Raw genomic sequence first — 21,290 nt, forward strand, 5'->3', positions numbered from 1 at the left:
GTAATGAGTGGGGCAGGAAGTCCCGCCCCTCACTGGCATCACTGCCATGGTGGCACTTCCAAGTGGGCCAGGCTGCTGGAGGGGGCAGGGCGTCAGAGGGCTGGAGCCCCAGGTAAGATTAAGTAGGTATAGTTCTGTGGCTTCATTCCTGGGTCTTCAGTTCTGTTCCATTGGTCCTCAGGCCTGCTCTTGTGCCAATACCAAGCTGTTTTGGTTTTTTTTAATACTATAACTTTGTAATACAGCTTAAAGTTTGGTATTGTAATTCTTCCAGCACTGTTCTTTCTACTTAGGATTGTTTTTGCTATCTGGGGTCTTTTATTGTTCCACATGAATTTCTGGATTGCTCCCTTTATTTCATTAAAAAAATGGTGTTGGGATATTAATGGGTATTGTATTGAATTTGTAGATAGACTAAAAATATTAAATTTCTCCAAAACCAATCATCAAAGAACCAACAGTCCCCTCAACAAGTGGGCTAAAGACCTAAAAAGAGACTTCTCTAAGAGGAAATGAAAATGGCTAAGAGACACATGAACAAGTGCTCAACATCACTGGCCATAAAAGAAATGCAAATCAAAACAACATTGAGATTCCACCTCACTGTAGTAAGAATGTCCATTATCAGGAAAACTAACAATAACAAATGCTGGAGGGGATGTGGCCAAAAGGGAACCCTACTACATTGTTGGTGGGATTGTAAACTTGTTCAGCCACTCTGGAGAGCGGTATGGAGATTCCTCAGAAGACTAAACATAGAGCTCCCCTATGACCTAGCAGCCCCACTCTTGGGCATTTACCCAAAAGATTACAAACAAGGACACACTAAAGCCACCAGCACAACAATGTTCATCACAGTTCACCATTGCTAAAATATAGAGCCAACCCAGATGCCCCTCAGTAGACCAATGGATCAGGAAAATGTGGTACGTATACACAATGGAATTTTATGCCTCTATCAGAAAGAATGACATTGCCCCATTTGTAAGGAAATGGAAGGACTTGGGGAACAAAAATATACTAAGTGAAGTGAGCCAGACCCAAAGAAACATGGACTCTATAGTTTCCCTCATAGAGAATCATCAGTCCAAGTTTAGGCTAGTCACAGCAGAGGATCACAAGAGCCCAATAGCTATGCCCTTACGAACACATAAGATGATGCTAAGTGAATTGAACTCCATGTTATGGAAACAAGTGTTCTAGCACTGTTATAATTATTTTCAACATGCCATGTGAAACTGTAGCTTTTTTTGTTATTGATGATCCTCTTGTATCCCCTTCCAGTGGTTGTCCCCATGCTATCACTGTATCTCATCTGAGTACCCTGGATACTGTATATACTGGTATTAGAACTAGGGAAGGAAAAGGGAATATCAAAATTGAGAGACAATGCATAAAAAGACAAAGGACTCCAAAAGCAATACTTACAAAACCATTTGGTTTAAACCAACTGAACAACTCTTGGGGGAAGAGGGAAAGAGGGAGGGGAGAATGAGAGAGGAAGTAACAAATCATACAAGAAATGTACCCACTGCCTTACATATGAAACTGTAACCCCTCTGTACATCACTTTGGCAATAAATAATTATTCAGAAAAAAGGTTTAAAGGTGCTCTGATCTTTAGCTCCTAACAAAGTTCTTTATAGACAGTAGGCTCTTAATATGTATTATTCATTTAATGTTCTCAGAAAGACATGATACAACTTGGCTGAATGCTGGCCATTCCTAGTCCTTTTATTTTTCTAACCAGGTTCAAGAGTGGAGTTATACAGTGAAAGATTCAGCCTCATGATTATCCAAAAGCTGCCCAGAACACTGGCCCCGTCCCAAGGGAAGCCATTTTGTTCGATGTACAGTTTAGCCGATTCACAAAGGAAAGGAATTCTTGCTTGCTTTTTCACCCTATTCCTTTCTTCCATTCCAATAACCCACCTCAGTCCTGCATGAAATATCTTTGATTCTCTGCTACATAACCTTTAGGTGACACAAGATTCAAGGTTGTACCCATAACACATACTTAGCCCACTCTTTCCCAATGACTGGGAACATAATAGATTATAGTTTCCTTCCCAAAGTGCCTACAATTTCTTATATTCATTTAACATAGAAAAATGACTTCAATAACCTCAGCAGGTAGCTCATTGGCCAGATCCACAGATAAAATTTTATGAATATAATTTTTCTTTGTGACCACAAAAATAATGGAATCCTTTCCTTTTATTTCTCTTTGTCTTCAGTAGCAAGTAGTGGATTTCTTGAATGGAAAAAGCTTACTAGTCTCAAGGCTTTCCCTAGAAATGCACTGACAGCTTATTCAAGGCAGAGCTTGGGGGCGAGGGTGGGGGGGAAACAGGAAGCCAGTTGGTCAAAAGTTCTAGAATATTTACATTTACTGTGAATGGCCCAACTTGCTAATTTAGTTCACATGCACACACCTGGGGACATTGACTCCCACCCCAGACCACAGATTGAGTAAAAAGGCTGAAATTCAATGGGGAAGTAAGGTAAACACTTAATCCTCATAGGCCTAGACTACTGTGTCCCATGTAGGTGGTGTCCTGAGCAGTTAGGCTAAAAGAAGTACCCAGATTCAGAATTTTTGTTACGGGAATGGAAAATGGACTGATAGAGAAGCTAGAGATGTCGGAGAGGAAGAGAAGGAGGGAGGGAGGGAAGAAGGAAGGCAGGAAGGACTAGGAGAGATGGGCCTTGTGGGGATCAGGAAGGAGAATCGGGCTTTTGTGGACTTGGATTCTTGAATAAGGAGACAGTAAAAATCCAACAGAGACATTTACTTGTAAGCTGTAGGAGGGCGAGAAGTGTTGAAGACATGCTAACAGCATCTGGTGGAACACTGTTGTCTTGACTACCACAAGTGAGGGTCCTAGTGGGCTCAGCTTTGCTCAGCCCAGAGCCTTGTGGGTAGCACAGATCAATCTGTCAGTCTGTCTTTGAACACAAGTGTTTTTCAGGGTTTTTTCCTTGCCCCTACAAGAATGTCTATTTTTTTTAATATGCCAATATCTTTTTTGCTTGTTTGTTTATTGAGAAACTAAATTTTTTATTTATTTTGTTTTCCTTTTTTTGTCTATTGTAAAGGTGATGAACAGAGGAGTTACAATTACATAAGAAGGTAATGGGTACATTTCTTTTTAAATACTAATACCCCCTCCCTCATTTTCTCCCGCTTATCCCTTCCTTTTTCCCTCCCCCTCAAGTCGTAAAGTTCATGTCCAACATGGTGTCAAGTGAGTGTCATTGTTAAGCCCATCCTTTGTCCTGCTGTTTCTGTGATTCCCTTTCCCTTCCATAGATTGGATAAATTTATATACAAAATGAAGGGTACAGAAAACTAAAACAGAAAGAAAAAATGAATAACTGCATACAGGACATAATAAGAACCTCTTGTTTCCAATTTTTGGAGTTCATGTTAATATACTTCATTATGTATGCACTTAGCAATTGTGCTATTGAGATCCCCTGCTAAGAATATCAATGTGCCAATATCTTAAGAAAGGAATCTATAAGTCTTTTGCATTACTAGTCAAAAATGAAAATGACTTATATGTTCCTATAACATTGCTAGTTCTTTCCAGGGTGTCAGCATTTCATCTATTTATTCTATCTATTCTGTGTATGTGTCAGTTTGCACTCACACATGTAGGTAAATGTAGGTAAATGTCATCAGAATGTTAACACAATATAAAATGTAAAGAAGAAATACAAAAAGAAAAGAAAAGGAAGGGAGGAAAGAAAGGAAGGAAAAAGGTAAGGTTAAGAGTGACACCTACCTTCTAGAAGTTTAAAAGTTTCTCCAAATAGAATACAAAACAAATACAATCAACTTTAAAAATAAAAATAAAACTGGCTGGCAGCTGCAGGAAAGTTAAACAATCCAAGTAATAGGTGGGAAAAAGCAATTCACTGAAAAGCAAAAACAAATGGCCAAGTAACAGAAAAAGTTCAACCTCACTAACACTTAGGAAATATGATTATTCTTCAGCAGTGGGCAGGAGACAGGGTGAAGATGAAGATGTGTTTCTGAGATGGAACTTGCAAGTGTAAATTGGTCACAGCTTTTGCAAAGTAATTTGGTAGTTTTAATTAAAATGTAAAAATATATATAGCCTTACCCCTAGGAATTCTACTTGTGGAGATCTACCCAAGAAAAGTGTTCCTACTTGTGCAGAGAAGCCTGGCCAGCAAGGAGCATTGTGAAGACGAAGGAGTAAAAGCTTCAAAGCCAGGGTTCTGCTAAGGAAATTCTAAAGTGCTGAAATAGGTCAAGACATGGTAAAGTGTGAATTAGCAAGCTACATAATAGTTTATTGAAAATGGCTTCATATCAATACCATAACATACCAAATTGGACTGATGTGAAATGTATCAAAACCATGTTGTTTGGTTGTGGATATAAGCTAGGTGATACATTAAGTGAATAAAAGTAACAGGAGTAAGTACCTGGCAAGGGAGAAGAGGAATGGATTTTGTTTGCTTTTGCCTATATTTTCTTTAATGGAACTTATTTATTAACCCAGGTACTAGTAACCCATGCCTATAATTCTAGCAGACCAGAAAGACAAATCCTTGAGACTCTTGTCTCCAATTACCCAGCAAAAAGCCAGAAATAGAGACATATTGCAAGCGGTAGAGTGCTAGCCATAGTGAAAAAGCTGATTAAAAAAAGAATATGTTTCTGTATTAGCTGGAAGCTTACAGATAATATAAAGAGGAATACCCAAAGAAGGGTTGTATTATCAAGGCCTCAGTAAGAAGGCTCTGCTAAACTCGTTCTTTCCTTCTTGGAAGTAAAGTTTCCTTATGGGTACCAATCTTCGAATTGATCATTGTTCCCTAGTGTTTTGCTTAATGAAAAGAATGAATAGGTCTTGTGTCATATGTCTAACAGTCACAAGTTCATCTTGACTTGGAGAGATGCTGGCTCACTTGTTAGGTCATTTCTTTTTTTTTTTTTTTTTTTTTTGGCCTGTCCTGGGCCTTGGACTCAGGGCCTGAGCACTGTCCCTGGCTTCTTCCCGCTCAAGGCTAGCACTCTGCCACTTGAGCCACAGTGCCGCTTCTGGCCGTTTTCTGTATATGTGGTGCTGGGGAATCGAACCTAGGGCCTCGTGTATCCGAGGCAGGCACTCTTGCCACTAGGCTATATCCCCAGCCCTGTTAGGTCATTTCTTAATGACACCAAAGGCAAGCATTCGGACCAGCAACTGTGTTTATATCTTAGGTACCATGTTGACTGGGTGCTCCTGTACAAGAAGACCATGATACTTTATTTGCTGTTAGTTGTTTGTTTGTTTATTGGATCTGTGGCTTGAACTCAGGCCCTGAGCTCTGTCCCAGAGCCTTTTTGGTCAAGGCGTCCAGTTTACTCCTTGGGCCACACCTCTATTTCTGGCTTTTTGGTGGTGAATTGTAGGTAATAGTCTCGCAGACTTTACTGCCCCATTTGGCTTTGAATTGGAATCCTCAGATCTTCGCCTCCTAAGTAGCTAGCTAGGAGTAGAACAACGAGCCAGTGGCACCCACCTTATAGCACACATTTAAAATGACTCTTCTAAAGTATTTTTTCAGACCCAAACCCAAGCTTATCCATTATCAAGCTTGTGGGTGATGTACTTTTCCCAAGAAGGCAGCAAAATTTGGCTTGCTTTCTTTGGAGAGGTGTGATTTTATTTCTTTCAATCTGTGCATCTTGTGACCAGTGTGGGGATGTTGGGAAAGTAGGTAACAACAATGATTTATTTTAAACACTTAATTAACTATTTTCACTTAAAGCTAAATGAAGACAGAAGGTAAAAACCATGTTTCAATTAAAGAAGATAATTTAGAAAATTTTGGCACCGAAGGAAGGAAGGGAGGGAGGGAGGGAGGGAGGGAGGGAGGGAGGGAGGGAGGAAGGAAGAAAGGAAGGAAGAAGGGAGGAAGAAGGAAGAAAGGAATGAAGGAAGCAAGGAAGGAGAAAAGGAAAAAAGAAGAAATGGAAGAAGAGGAAGGTGTCTGTCCAGATGTGTAGAGAAGCATGATTGATGGAGGGACATTTTGCAGTGTTTGTAAGGAGTAAATCTCCATGGCAAGTACTGGTCTTCAAATAAGATGACCATTGACTTAAAACTATAATTTATGGTTTCTTTTTATGGTCATTATTTAAAGCACACAGCTAGACTGTCTTAGAAAAAAAATAAAGATTAGCTTGTGTGGAATTTATAAAAAGTCCAGAAAGTTCTGCTTTTTTGTTTAAAAATCTCACAACTTGTTGAGAATTTGAACAAGTTACTCAGTCAATTGCAGCTACCTCCTGGCAGGCCTGGCCTTTGTTTTTTTGCCACATTCTGGTTTTTGTTCTACCCAACTTTCAGAAAGATATCCATCAGATGGGCAAAACTGTGTGGATTCGTTTCTTACCTTGAACTCCTCAGTGGCTTGCTACAACATTGTTAATAGACCCTATCTACAGAAAAATTCCTATAATCTACCCTCATGGATGTACACTGACTTATAATGTACACAAATGCACTACTATGCAAATTACCAGTCCTGTGCCAGCTGGCGCCGAGAAGTCCATGTGTGCTGTGCTGCCCATCTCCATGGCAGCCCACTGGGTTCTTCATGGTCTGTGACCGTGTGGGATGAAGCACTAAGGATCAGGCTGCCCAACTCTGGCACCCAAGAGCAAAGCTTAGTGTCTTCTAGAGACTTTTTTCATGGGCCTTTCCCCAGTGTAGGAAGCATTTATTGTCAGGTTTGTATCTCATTCGAGGCAATGGGTCGGGAAATCTGGGACTCTTGCCGTCACTTCTGCATTCATGATGAGCAACCAGCATTGCTCTGGTTTGAGTCAGTGTCCTCCCAGCTCCCAAGTGGTAAAGGCTCTGCCCTCGTCTGATGGTGCTTTGAGGGAGGTGCTGGCACCTTTGAAAGGTAGTCTTGTGGGAGGCTCTGGGCTTATTTCTGTTATCAATTCTGTCCATCGGTATCCAAAAGCTCTTCTACAAATTTCTTCTGAGCCTGCATATCCTCCCGCTGCTCTCTGTGGATCCATAGTAGTGTGGTGTTAAACAAGGAGAGCTGAGAACACTGCAGTCTAGGACCATTTTTGCTTAGCTATAGCTGTGCCAAAGTGACACAACCTCAGTGAGCCCCAGCATCCTCCCTCCCACCTCACCCCCGAAATGGGATCATTGATAATAACTGCACAGTAAGGGTGGCCATGGGTATTTGGAAGCATTTAGAGCAAGGTTGGCCATGTTATTGCTCAGTTGTTAGTTATTTGGGTCTTCAGATAATTAGCAGTTGGGGCACCTCACTTTCCTGTCCCTCTCTGCCACCAGCCTTGAGCAATCACCTCCACTCGTGCAGCACTGATGGTCCAACTTTTCTTGGCCAGTTAGTTTGCATTTCATGCCTAATTCCATACCTTTAGGCCACATGGCTCTTCAGACCTTCCACTGTGTAACCAAAACAGTCATGAGCCATATCCTCCTTCAACCCACAATACTGAAGACTAAAGAGTAGACAGAACAAGGATGGGAAGACACACCCAAGAGGCCAGCAAAGAATCTGTCTCAGCTGGGAGATGCTAAAGTATCTTTAAGGCTTGCTGAAAAGATGCGGTTGGAGGAGGGGCTGGAGACACAAAGCAGACAAAGGGACACCGAGGAACTGAAAGGATCAAGTGAGGGTGGCCTAGACAGTCTCTCTAGCTGTGGTCACCATGGGGATATAGATCAAAGGACAGCAGCATGCAAGATGGTTAGAGGAAGAACAGAGGTGAGCAAGTTCTGCCTAGTAACTGCTCATTTCTTTGAGAAAATGAACAGGATTGTGTTTGTTGAAAAAAAGGAGGAGGGGATTGTGGGCTGGACTGGAAGAAGAGTGGCCACACAAGGCTGTGTGAGGTGTGAGGTGCCTGTGAGGTCAGGGAACTGACTGTGAAGCTGACTCCATAGCGCACATTGGCCTACAGAGAGTGAAAAGAGAGAGATGGGCTATTGGTCACTGGACTCCGATTTAAGGTGTCCATGGTTTTGACTAGAGCACAGCTGGGTGGTGGGAAGGCCGCATATGTGGAGGCTGTGATGGAGGCACAGAGGGAAGAAAGCAAGTGCAGTGCTAGGCAAAGGCCGTTGGATGTTGTGGTCAGGAAATGGCATGGTGAGCAGGTTCATGGGTGTTGGCTGTCCCCATGGGTAGCAGAAGGGAGGTTACTTATGGGGCATGTGAAGAGCCAAAGGAAAGGCATCATTTGGCCTGTTTGCCTGGTGACTACTGGAGGATGAGGAGAAAGCCGGGGGTGGGGTTAAGGCCTCACCTCTGTGCTACAAGAAGTGTCCAAGAGAAGCAGCAGCAAGGACTGGAAAACTGGGGCAGTGTGCCCCAAACAAAGAAGTAGGACATGAGCAGGCAGCAGTGAGGGTGGTCTTGAGCACACAAAATCTTCCTGGCCTGGGAGGCTGGCTAAGACCAGCCACCTCCATGTCAGTGAGGATGCTGGGAGCGGGGACCACGCGTGGATGGAGCGGGCTCTATACAGAGTACAAAGGAGTCTTACCCTCCCTGTACCTGATCTGGTACCCTTGAGTCTCACTCATGTTGACATCTTTCATTGTCTTGTTATTTTAGCTCCTTCATTCCATTCCCTATCCTTCAAGCCCTTATAAAAATGTATTTCCTGAGCTTATACAGAAAAAGATGGTTTTTACATACAAATGACTACTTAAGCAGGGTGGAGAACTCTTGAGTGGAAATGTGTTTATTTGCTATCAGTGTGGCAGTGCTTCTCAAAGTTCATCCTGCATCAAAAGCAAATGGAAGGCTTATGAAGGCGCCACTTGCTGGGTCCCACCTCTGCAGAACTCTGATGTCTGGAGAAGGGCCAAGAGTTGGTTTTCTAAACACAATTTCAGGTAATAAAGAAGCTGCCAGTCTACAGGATACACACACTTGACAAGCACTTCTCTGGAAGTTCTTCCCTTACCTGCTGACACTTATATCTAGGCCCTTAATTTTTCTGTTTGTTTTGGGAAGTTTGGGGTTGTTGTTTGTTTACGTGTGTGATTTTATTTGGGGACTGGGATTGAACCCAAGACTTCCTGCATGCTAGGTAGGGAGGGCAGATCACACATCATGGCATTAGTACCAATTGCCAATTTTCTTCTTGATCTGACAATAACTTGCCTCCTTTGTTGTAGATCTTGGAAATTTTTTTCTTCTGAAAATATGCTTATGTATATTTACTTGTAGTTCATTTGTTCTGTTGTGGGCAAGAGCTCCCCAAAGGCTGGCCTTCGCTGTGTGTCCTTCATGCATGGCAGTTCTGCTAAATTTTACATGCCATGGAAGACACCCTCCTAGGTCTCACTTTTTGAGTGGTGGATTGAGAATGAAATCTGGAAGCTTGGTTCTTACAAGTTCTTCTTATTCACCCAGTGAAAGCCACTTCATGTGTCATGGGTTAGGCCATTCTTGGAACCTGGGCTCATCCAGTGAGGTAATGAGGGACCAGCAGTGTCATTTTGTAGTGAGGGACATCAAAGGAACCTAAATGTTTAGTGTTTGAAGACATCCAAAGGTAAATTAAGCATAGTGTAACATAAAATTTGGAGAGGAAAAGAGAGATGAGGAAAAAATGTCAAGTGAGTTTAATCCTTACGTTGGAAGATATCCAACCATCCAAGAACCATGGCACAGGATGCCTGGCTCCTGTGCAGAATGGTTGCCATGGAAATCCCTCTGTCATCTCCCTCAACCACTTGACACTTTTGATGCTGAGAACCAAAGTCTCATCTACTCTCAGGCCACACCACCTTTATCCCAGCTCCTGCAAAGTAACACATAGCACCACTTGAAGAGTTCCCACAGCACAGCACCCTAAATTGGTGATTTCTTTCATCATCTAAGTTTTACCCAGGTGGTATGACTGCCTGGTAAAAACTAGGTCATGTGTGGGCTCCCAGATGGAAGGGAGTCTGGGAAACAGAGATTCTCCCTCCCACCCCAACGCTTTTTCTCTTCTCTAGTACAAAAAAATGAGTTGAAATTTGTGTCAAGTGAGAAATTTGTGGTATTTGCTATAATATACCAACCTAAATAACACCTGTTGACAGTATTTTAAAGAGTAAGTATAGTACATATAGAAGATTTTAAATATGGTATGAAAGATGAAACCTACTTTTGATAATCCTTTTGTACTATTTCTTCTTGTATCACTTACTGGTTCTTGGCTAACAAATTACCACCAAAACTTACCTAACCAAACACTTATGTCACCATTCCTATAGGTCCAAAGGCAAGGCAATGCTTATCTGACTATCTCTGACTCGGTGTCTCTCATGAGTTATAGCCAAGGTGCTGCGTGTGACTGAAGTCTCACCCAAACACTACAGGATGGACCAATCTCTCTCAATTTAGCTCAGCTGTGGGTGGGATTTAGTCCCCACAGACTGCTGTCAGCAGATTTTCCTCAGACCCTTGCTACATGGGCCTTTGCAAAGGCAGCTTACAAATGGCCACCCACTTCTCTTGGAGTGGAAAGATGAGAGAGGCTATGTTGGCAGTGATATCTAGCACACTTGCTGTGCTCTGTTCTTTAAAGGCCAGGCAGTAAATTCAGCCTATACTGGGGACGAAAGGGTTACATGGTGTAACATGATGTGAAAATCAGGATGTCTGGGCAAGGGTCCACTGTAGAGGCCGCTGCCCCATCTCCTCTCCATCCCCATCCTTCTCACTCCAAAATTACCACTGCTCATTTGTTGCTTATGATTGATTCCTTGTAGAAGGTTCAAAAAATTGGATTTCAATCCAATTTCTAAGATTATTCTGGATGTGTTCCATCAGTTAGTGCTAGGATTTGAATGTCACCTCTCCTGGGTGGTGTAAGTGTCATCCTTGTCGCCAAGAGGACCAGATGAGCCTCGAAACTCACAGCTGGTGTTCCAGTGAGAAAGGTAAACAGAACAGCAATGGTGGCATGGAGACAGTGCCCAAATGTGTGTTTACATTTTCACAAATGGAAAAAGAAAAGTCAACTATGGAACATATGGGTAATGCTTTAGGAGGAGTTTCTGAAAAAATGAAATTGTTGAGAAAACACCTCCTTCTTGTCTCCCCAGGAGCAGATAGAGGAGTGGAGTTGCCTCTATAACACTGATGTAGTACTAGCCTAATGGACAAACAGCAATGCCTATTCAACCAACCTGGCCTCAGCCAGTGCATGCTCACCACCATAAGGCAGTGGTAGTAAGATGGCACCAATGGCTCATGCCTGTCATCCTAGCTACTTGGGAGTCTGAGATCTGAGGATTATAGTTTAAAGCCAGGCTGGGCAAACAAATCCAAGTAACTCTTATCTCCAATTGCCCTGCAGAAAGCTAGAAGAGGAGCTGTGGCTCAAATGGTAGAAGGCCAGCCTTGCGTAAAGCCAGGAAGGAGTGCAAGGCCCCGAGAGAAAGCAGTGACTTACCCACATCTTGAGTCAGGGCTCTCTGCTTTCAAGGTCTTTGCTCTTTCCATTTTATTCTCCAAGGCCCGGTGTCTTGTTTGAGCCTCTCCCCACCTTCACCAGTTTCCAAGGTTTTTCCATACCTTTACAAGGAACAGTTAAGCCTGTAGTTTCTCTGTGGTTCAGGAGGTTGGCTTTCAGACATCACCTGCTAGCCCTCCTCTAGAAATATTCTGGAAATAAGGATTCTCTGCTTCCAGTCAATATGGACGTGTCACGCTTCACAAGGTCACTGTCTCACAGAAGCCAGCAAGTGTTTAGAAACTATCCCTGATCTGTGTGCCCAGCAGCAGGATTCAGTATGCTTAGTGTTTGTCCTGCCTGCATGTAAATTAAGAAAACAACCCCAAATAGATGGAAGTCTCAGTTATATGAGGGGAGAAAATCATACCACAAATAACGCTTGTCTATAATGTCCATACATAACCAATAACACATGTAATTGTGTTAGAGACTGCTGGAAATTAGAAGCTACTGGAAGCTCTTTGATTTAGAAATTTGAGCCATCACTATCTATGTTGAAGGTATTGAAATAACACTTCAGGTTTAAGCATTTACTTAACAATATTTATTGAACTTCATATGAGGGAGAGGAAATGCAGAAGAAGTTGTTTGGGGATTCTAAGAACCCAGGGAGCAGAATGATAGATGATCATATAAAAATAATTACAGTATGGGGGGGATATTTATTCCAAAACTCTGTCCATTAGGACCTTCACTGAATGAAAGAAGTCCTTTCTTCATCTTTCTCTCGTCTGCCCTTCACTGAGTAGATAGTTTGATAGAGAATTTAGAAGAGGGAAATGACTTTCTTTTTCTCTCTCATTTCTCTTTTTTACTCTCCATCTCCTCTCTCCCCCTCTTCTCTCTCCATCTCCTCTCTCTCTCTCTGTCTCTCTCTCTGTCTTTCTCGTCCTGTGTCTTTCTTACCTTTATACTCCCAACCACTCTGCCAGAAAACTTGGAGCTAAAATTGGCACTTGGATGTCTCCCCGGAGCCCATGCATTGGAGGCTGGGTTCCGAGCCTACTGTGCCAGTAGGAAGAGATGGAGTTTCTAGGAAGTGCCTAGGGGAAGGAGATGAGAAGTCAGAGAATGGAAACAGACGTGGCGACTCTGGCCCCACCTCTCCCTCTCTCTTTGCTTCCTGGCTGCCATGAAGGAACAAGCTAAGCTTCTCTGCCATTTGCTGCTACCACAGTGTTCTGTTCCACCACAGGCCCAAAGCATCTATCAGTGTGGGGGCTGATATTTTGTTTTCCCTCTGGTATCATCTATCTTCTCTTAGACTCAGGCAAAGGCAAGAAGTTACTCAATGTGCTTCCTGAAGTTTCAAGGACAATAGGACTAGCATTAAGTATGACACCTTCTGTAAGACACTGGGGAGAGACTACTCCTCTAAAAATGTACATGTAAGAAGCTCCTAGAACAGATGCTTTGGGAGCCAGAGGTCGAAGCATCTGGAAATATGAATGAAGGCAAGGAGGTCAGGAAAGAATATTCTAGAAAAGATCTTATGAGAAGCAAAGTGGAAAATAGTCTGCATCACTGCAGGGTGAGACCCAGTGGTACGGTGGCCACAATGTGGTCATGAAGAGCCTCACCAGGACATCATTTGGCATAGTCATGTGTCCCAACCCAGGGACTCAGTGCTGCTGAGATGGAGCCCTCTGTGTTGTTTTTAAATATCCTGAATCATCTAATGTGGAATAACCTTCACTGTCTGGTGGAGCAAGAATTTGAACTTCATCCCGTGAGTTCTAGAAAGCCAGTGGAGGGAGCAGGCTTCGTCTGTGCCTGTAGAAGGCCAATGCTGATGGTCATGGAGAGACAAAAATACAGTGAGTAGTGTTGCAGGCCTCAGGCTAGAGGAGATGAAGCCACAAATAACCACAGTAGCCTGGGAGGGATGGGGACAAGGGGGGTCACAACTAGGCATGTTTGGGAGGAGGAGAGGCCAGGGGCTGGGTGGATGAGGAGGGAAATGATGCAGATGCTGAGGGAAGAAGCAAGACAATCCTGGAGCATCTGACTTGGCTGAGAGGGTGTGGGGTAGCCCCCAGCGGGGAAAGTTTTGTTAGGTAATTCTCTTTTGTCCATAATTCTCTTTCCATCCTCCCACCTGTCTAATCCCATGGTAGGAAGATGCACTTCTTGGGTGACTGGCCCTAGTGACACTCCTTAGACCTTGCTTTTTCCACAGATTAAGAATCCACATGAAAGGTGGACCAGATTTTTGTTTTGTTTTGTTTTCCTTTGTAGGAAGCCCTGGGGGCTAAGCAGGTCCTCTACTTCTTGAGCCATTCCACAGTGTGTGGTTATTTGCTGTGGTTATTTTTTAGATGCAGTCTCACTTCTTTTTGCCCAAGCTGGCCTGGACCACTATCTTCTATTATTTATGTTTCACACCATAGTTGGGATGACAAACATGTACTGACATGAGCGACTTTTTCTATTGAAATGAGGTCTGACAAACTGTTTTTCCCAGGCTGACCTGGAGACTGAGGCTCTCTGGGTCTCAGTCTCCAGAATAGAAGAGATGACAGGCAGTAACCACTGTACTAGCTCCCCACTGAACAGGGGTCTCATGGTCTTTTGCACCATGGCTGGACTTGAACCATGATTCTCCCAATTCTAGCCTTCTAACGGGCTAGGATTACAGCCATGGGACACAAATAATCTGCTGAAAACAACTTTTTAAAATCAAGTATATTTTTAAAAATTCCCATGTACTTTAAAGAGCTTTTCCCCCAGACCTGCTCTTGAAATAATATAAGGAAAAAATTATTCTTGGGATATTCACTTACTGTGGTATGTTTCGAAGTCATATTTACTTCTCAATCACTGATATTTTACAAATAGTTTTTTAATGATTTATTTTTCCTCCAAATGCTACTAATCTGTTTTTCAAATGTGCATTTTACAGTAAATAAACTAGAAACTGTTCATACTTTGATAAGACTCCTCTCTTTGTACTGTACTATGTATTTGACTTGAGATAGTATTTTTCTTATAGGTGCTGAAGTGTCAAGCAAGTCTGGAATGAATTCTGCTAAAAGGACATATTCAATTCTGATTATTTTTTGTATATTTTACAAAATACATAAATACTTTAGCCTAAATGTTCTCACCAGTCTTATCTTTTGCTTCCATTCAATATACCTTTTTCATAATATTTATTTTGCATTTTTAATTGGGATAAAATATCATAATATAAAATTTATCATTTAACCTCTTATTAAGGGTAGCATTCTGTAACATGATGTGCATTTACCTTGTGCAATCAACCAAGTATGTGCAGACCTCATTTCATCTCACAAAGTTAAAACTCTATGCTCCTCAAACAGTAGCCTCCCATTCTGATCTCCCCCACTCTCAGCTTTCCAGCTGAATGAATTTGACCATCTTCTATGCCTCTTACAAGTGAAATTCTGCAGTATGTGTCCTTTAGTTATTGGCTCACCCCCTAACGTAATGTCCTCCTGTCTGTTCATGCTGTCTGTTCATGTGGTATCATGTATCAGATTTCCTTTCTTTTACCACTAAATAACGTGTAATGTGTGTTCACACATTCTGTTTGTCCATTCATCCATCAGTGGATACCTGTCTATTCTGAATAATGTTGCACTGAATGTGAGTGTACAAGTACCACCTGAAATTTCCAATTTCAGGTCTTGGGGTTATATAGCAGAAGTACTGAAACAGGGCAATTCTATTGTGGAACTCTTTGAGGAATTGTCTTTTTGCTTTGACCAACTGTACATTACCACTAAGAGCACACAAAGATTCCTGTTTGTTCACAGCCTATCAGGGCCTATTGTTTCCTATGATGGGCGGTAGATGTCTTATTGGGTATGAGATGGTATGACACTTTGATTAGCATTTAAGCAATAATCGATAGTGTTGTATGTTCTCTAATATTGGCCACTTGTATATAGTCTTTGAAATTGTCCAAGTACTTGGCCCTGATTCTTCAATTGAATTTTTGTTATTTTTTTCTGAATAATTATTTATTTATTGTCAAAGTGATGTACAGAGGGGTTACAGTTTCATATGTAAGGCAGTGGGTATATTTCTTGTACAATTTGTTACCTCCTCCTTCACTTCCCCCCTCCCCCCTCCCCTTTTCCCTCTCCCCCCATGAGAGGTTCAGTTGGTTTACACCGAATGGTTTTGTAAGTATTGATTTTGGAGTCGTTTGTCTTTTTATCCTTTGTCTCTCGATTTTGATATTCCCTTTCCCTTCCCTAGTTTTAATACATGTATTTACAGTATTCAGGGTACTCAGATGAGATACAGTGATGGCACAGGGACAACCACAGGAAGGGGATACAAGAGAAACATTGGTTGACATTTTAATGATAAGCATTCTTTGTTGTATTCTGGATAGTCAACCCTAATCAGATAGAATGTGTGTATCTTTTTTTGCATTCTACAGGTCACCTTTACCCTGTGTAGTTTATGTCCTTTGATGTATAATTTTTTAAATTGACATATTTCAGTTTATCTAATTTTCCTTTTATTACCTATCAAAATTATTTATTAATTTTTTGCCAGTACTCGGACTTGAGCTTTAGGACCTTGCATTCTCACTTGTCTTTTTCACTCATATCTGCTGCTCTACCTCTTGAGCAACAGCTCCACTTCCAGTTCTTTGCTGGCAAGATTGAGATAAGAGTCTCATAGACTTTTTTGCCAGGTCTGGCTTCAAACTGAGATCTTGAGAAATCAGCCTCCTGAGAGGCTAGGAGTACAAGTATGAGCCCCTGGTACTGGCTCAATACTAATTTTTTTATTAGATGTACTCAATACCAATGGTGTCTCACTTATGCATGGTTTGACTTATGACTTGAGACTTTCTGTATACATTGTATAGGAACTGTAGTTCAAAATTTGGATTTTGATCTATCTGTTCCCTTGCTAACAATATGTGGTAGAGTGCTCTGGAGCTGTGGGGCAAGGGCAGTGAGCTACGCCTCCAGTCAGCTAAGAGATCCTAATGGAAGACAGTTAACAGCGTGAATGTGTGCTTGACATGTCCTATTTTCGTCTTGCAATGGGTTATAGAGACCTAACTGCACTGAAAACCAAGGAGTATCTGTAAGGTATATCTACAATCCTTTTAAATGATAGCCAGAGTTCAATGTATTTTTCCTGAAAACCAAGATATTCCAGAGTATAGCTATAGATCTTCCAAATTAATCTTGGAGCCCTTGGGGTTTAATTGCTCTTTCCCTCTTGCTTTAGTAGAAATGACTGTTGGCATCTTCTATCTACAAGTCATGTTTTCCATCTGCAATTAAAATATTGTTATTTTGAGAGTAAACATTTGTTGCTGTTTAGAACAAAATGCAAATAAACTTTAGATTACTGACTTACACAAAAGTTTCATTTGCATGCACTTCAATTGATGTGCCAAGTAATTCTATAACAACTCAAATGTTTCTGAACTCCAAATGAAGGCAGATAGCAAAGAGAAAAAACTCGTATCATCTTTGGTCAGTGCTTTTGATATTCACTCCAGCTTACACACACACTACATGCATACAGCAGGTCAAACTGTACTGGTTTATTTTAAAAGTTGAAAAAATGGACAAGTTTGGGTGCTAATCTGATTGCAGGATTTCCTAACTTCTCATGAACATATGTTTTTGCTGCATCAAAATGAATACTTGTATTAGTCCAACAAAAATACTATATTAAAAATACTATATGTTATTTCTCAGTTTAATTTTCCCCAGAAACAGACACTGAGGGGGTCTGTGCACCAGGCTTCTCTGGAGTTTCAGGAACTTTTCAAGAGAAAGGAAAAGTGACATGGAAAAAGGAAGGCAGCCAGTAATAGGTTGTTCCTAAGCTAAGCAACATGGAGTATTTGGCCTTGCAGGAAGCTTTGTGTGTCCTTGTGACACACATGCCCAGAATTACCCCCAGACAAGGGGCCAGGAAGCTTGGGTATTTACCTTGGCTCCTTCTCAAGTTTTGATTAAGGAGTCCCCATGTGGGCGGTGACCCCAAACCCTTCTGACATTCAATGTGTGGCCAAGTGAGTTACAGCTGCTCAAAGTAGCAGTTTTCTGGTAACTTTACATGCACTAATGAGCACATTGCTGCAAAGCAAAGTGTTGCTGGCTACTCTTTCTATTTTTTGATGTTGAACTTGCCTCAGTCTGGGCCAATCAGGAGACAGACCCTACACAGTTATTTAAATAAAAGATATTTGTCACATGCATCAGAAAACTTGACAATGGGCCAAATTCAGGTTTGCTATTATAAATAAAGCTTGCAACACAGCAGCTATAAACACTCTTTGGCTAATTCTCTATTTTTTTATTACAATGGTAGGTATGAGTAGCTGTGACAGAGATATAATGCCCCCAGAGACTTTGAAATATTTATGATTTTGCCATTTAGAAAAAGTGTTTGTTTCCCTTTATTTAACATAAAGAATTATTAATCTAGGAGAGCAGAGTAACCATGGAGACAAAAAGAGTGGAGGGAAATTATATGTGTATGTGTATATATGAAGAGCAGACCCTTCAAAGTTGGGCTCAAAATTCGTTGATGGAGGGATGGCTAGTTAAATTGCTGGGTTTTCTAAACTAGAGCTGACTTGCTTTGCTGGGTAAAGACGATCCCAATTGTGAGTATCACAATAGGAACAAAAGAATCAACCCTACAAGCCAAGGATGAGCTAGGACTGGTGTGTAGGCTCAGAGAGTCAGGCACCAGGAGTCAAGGCACAGCCACAGCTGCTACTGGATTTAGAACAGAAATGGCTTCCCTCTGCAAGAATGCACAATTCTCAAGTGTGTGCTTTAGGATGGAGCTCATAGCTGACTGGATGAGATCGAGGTCAGGCAGACAGTTCATGAGATGACCATCCCGTAAGAGTATATTTGGGCCTAGAGATGAAATGGGAAAGGGTTCAGAGAGTATTGACCTCGATTGAACACAACACTGGAACTGCTGCTATTGCCTGAGTTGAAGGTTGCAGAAGGTACAAAGCAAATGGTAGAGAAATCTTCAGAACCTGGAATTGGAGAAACCAAGAGGACAAAGGGCACCCTCCATGAGGGAGTGAGCCATGGTGGCATCAGGAGGAATACTTTCCTCCTGCGATGCCTTTCCGAAAGTCTTTGCTCACAAAGCTTAACATCAAGACAAATCACAAAGAGAACTTCTAGAGAAGGCCCAACACAACAGGCACAAAGGGTGAATCTAGAGCTGAAAGGAAATAAACTTACAAGGAGCCACAGGCTCCACCCAAAGAGGTCTCCTCTGCTTCACGTATCAGGCACCCAAAAACATGGGCCATGAAGAATTCACAGGGATGGTAGAATTAACTATTTCTTTCCTGTCCCAGAGTGATGGAGAAAGCTGTCACTAAGCTTGATGAGTGGTATGTGATAGAAAGTGGTACTTGATGTCCCTAAAATGTTGTAGTGATGCTATAATTTTTGTACACTTGGAGAAAGAGGGACAAGTTGACTATTGTCACTTGTGAATGTGAAAACTCTGTTCCCTGGACAGACAAGCCATCATACCTGGCACGCTCCTGGCACATGCCTGGCTGCCACAAGGACTCTTCCTTCTATGTCTTTAGGTAACACCAGACATTCTTTACACATCAAACATCCCTTCCTCAGATCAGTCTCCCACATCCTGAAAGTCTACATCAGCTTTCTTTACCACATTCCTTTTCACTGAGGTTCAAGCATTTCTTAGCGTGATTATTTGGTGAATTTCAGGGGCTATCTCTCTCTGGTCTGTCTTAGCTCTCCACAGAGCCACCTCCATTATTACTCTAGAATGTGCCTGATGCAGTATCTGGCCATTACCAGGAGTCATAAAATAACATACAGTAAGATATCTTACACAGTAAGATAGACAGCTTTCTTGACTGAAATTTTAACACAATAAAAATATGAATTTTCCCATTTATGTAGAAACTAAAGACAATCCAAAAAGCAGCCCAGAACACACGTTTAAGTCCTAGTAAATGAGCTGACATGTACATGGAAGATAAATGCTCAAGAATGGTGAAGAAAATTATGAGGAAGAGATCATCAGGAGATATGAAAAGAGGCAAAGTCTCTGTAACAAAAGCGGCATAATGTTATCACAGGACTGGGCAAAAAGATAGATGGAATTTTATAGAATAGAAAGCCCCAAAATAGATTTTGCTGCCTATGGGAATTTAATATGTAGAAAAATATATTTTAGCTCAGCAGGGAATGGTAGCTCATTTAATAAATAATACTGGTAAAATTGGGTACGCTTTGGGAAAGAATGAGTTTGATTTCTGCTTCTGTTCTCAAATACATTCCAGATGGATTAAAAACTTAGATCATGAAAAAAAGTAAAATCTTAAAATGTGAGCGCTTACATGTGCTTATTGAAGAATGGCATGGCAGAAACCTTATAAATTGTTATGGATTTTAGCCATACTTGATTTCATAAATATTGACACTTTAAAAGGTAAAACTCTAGCACATACAAATAATGGCATGGTGGGGGTGGGATTATGAAACACGTGCTTAAAAGCTGCTTGTGCTGAAAAGCACTGATTCCTTACTTGGAGCCTGGGATTAACAGAAAGCAGGGGAAAAGCTTAGCATTTCTGCCCTGACTTTGGAGGCATCTATCTCATTTACTCTGAGTCCTTCTTCCCCTTGTAGCCATCATAGAATCCGGGAGAACAGCACAGGAACAGACCACCTGCCAGAGGCAATATGCTTGTTGTAACAACCCACCTGACCAGTTCTAAAGCAATGCCACCATCTTTGACCAGGAACACAGCCTTAACAGGGTTATTTAATACCTGTGTACACCTCTTCTCTGTGCCCAATTCTTCCTCCTATTTAAATGGAAACAGGGAAACTGTGTTGAAATGCATTTCTTGCCTCTTTCTGCAGTCCCCATTTCTCTTTTCTTTGTCCTTCCTTCACCATGGCTTATCTCCTTCTTTGGCAGGTGAGGTATATGGCTGTACATGACATGTGGATTTCAGGAGTTTGTGCCTGGAGCTTAAAATTGTAACAAATGTAACAGTGTGCATTGGATACAAAGAATGATAACAAATTATAACCTCAATGTGAAGACTAGAAAAAAATGGGCCAACTTTTAAACAGGCAAGGTGCAGAAGACCAAATCCAAATGAACCATAGGAGCAACAACAGATCTTTAAGCTTCTGGGTAGTCAGGGGAAAACAGATTAGTGAAACAATCAATGAGTTACCAGTGTATGATTTTTTATTTGGGCTCATGAATTATGGGAACAAGGCTAGCCATCCCACAACTTGTCCCTTTTGTACCTTTGTCCTTTGCTCTGAGCCATTCTCTCCTGCAGTCATTTTGTAGCTATCTTGGAAGCCCATAAGGGCGAACCACTTCTAAACATAAAAAACTTATAAGAAGGCCCCATCTACCAATGCATTGTCAGACTGCCTCTGCCCGCCTCTGCCCACATCTGTGACTTGGACTATTTTACCCATGCACCCCTTCTCATCCCCACCCCCACCTGCTTTCTAGTCTCCATCTGCAATTTAAGGCAAATGCTGTTGAGATTGCAGATGTACTGAGGTGCTGTCTTCCTGTGGCAGCCACATAATAAGTCTCCTTTCTCTTCCCTTTATCCCATCTCTTCAGTTAGCACAGAGTGGTCTGGACCGTTGGTATAAAACCTTCAGTTTCAAGATTATCAAGAAAAGGGAATGCTCATTTGCTGCTGATTAACATGTGAATGTTTAGCTTTGGTGGAACAATCTGG

Source organism: Perognathus longimembris, chromosome 2 (assembly GCF_023159225.1).
Source record: "Perognathus longimembris pacificus isolate PPM17 chromosome 2, ASM2315922v1, whole genome shotgun sequence".
Taxonomy (NCBI): domain Eukaryota; kingdom Metazoa; phylum Chordata; class Mammalia; order Rodentia; family Heteromyidae; genus Perognathus; species Perognathus longimembris.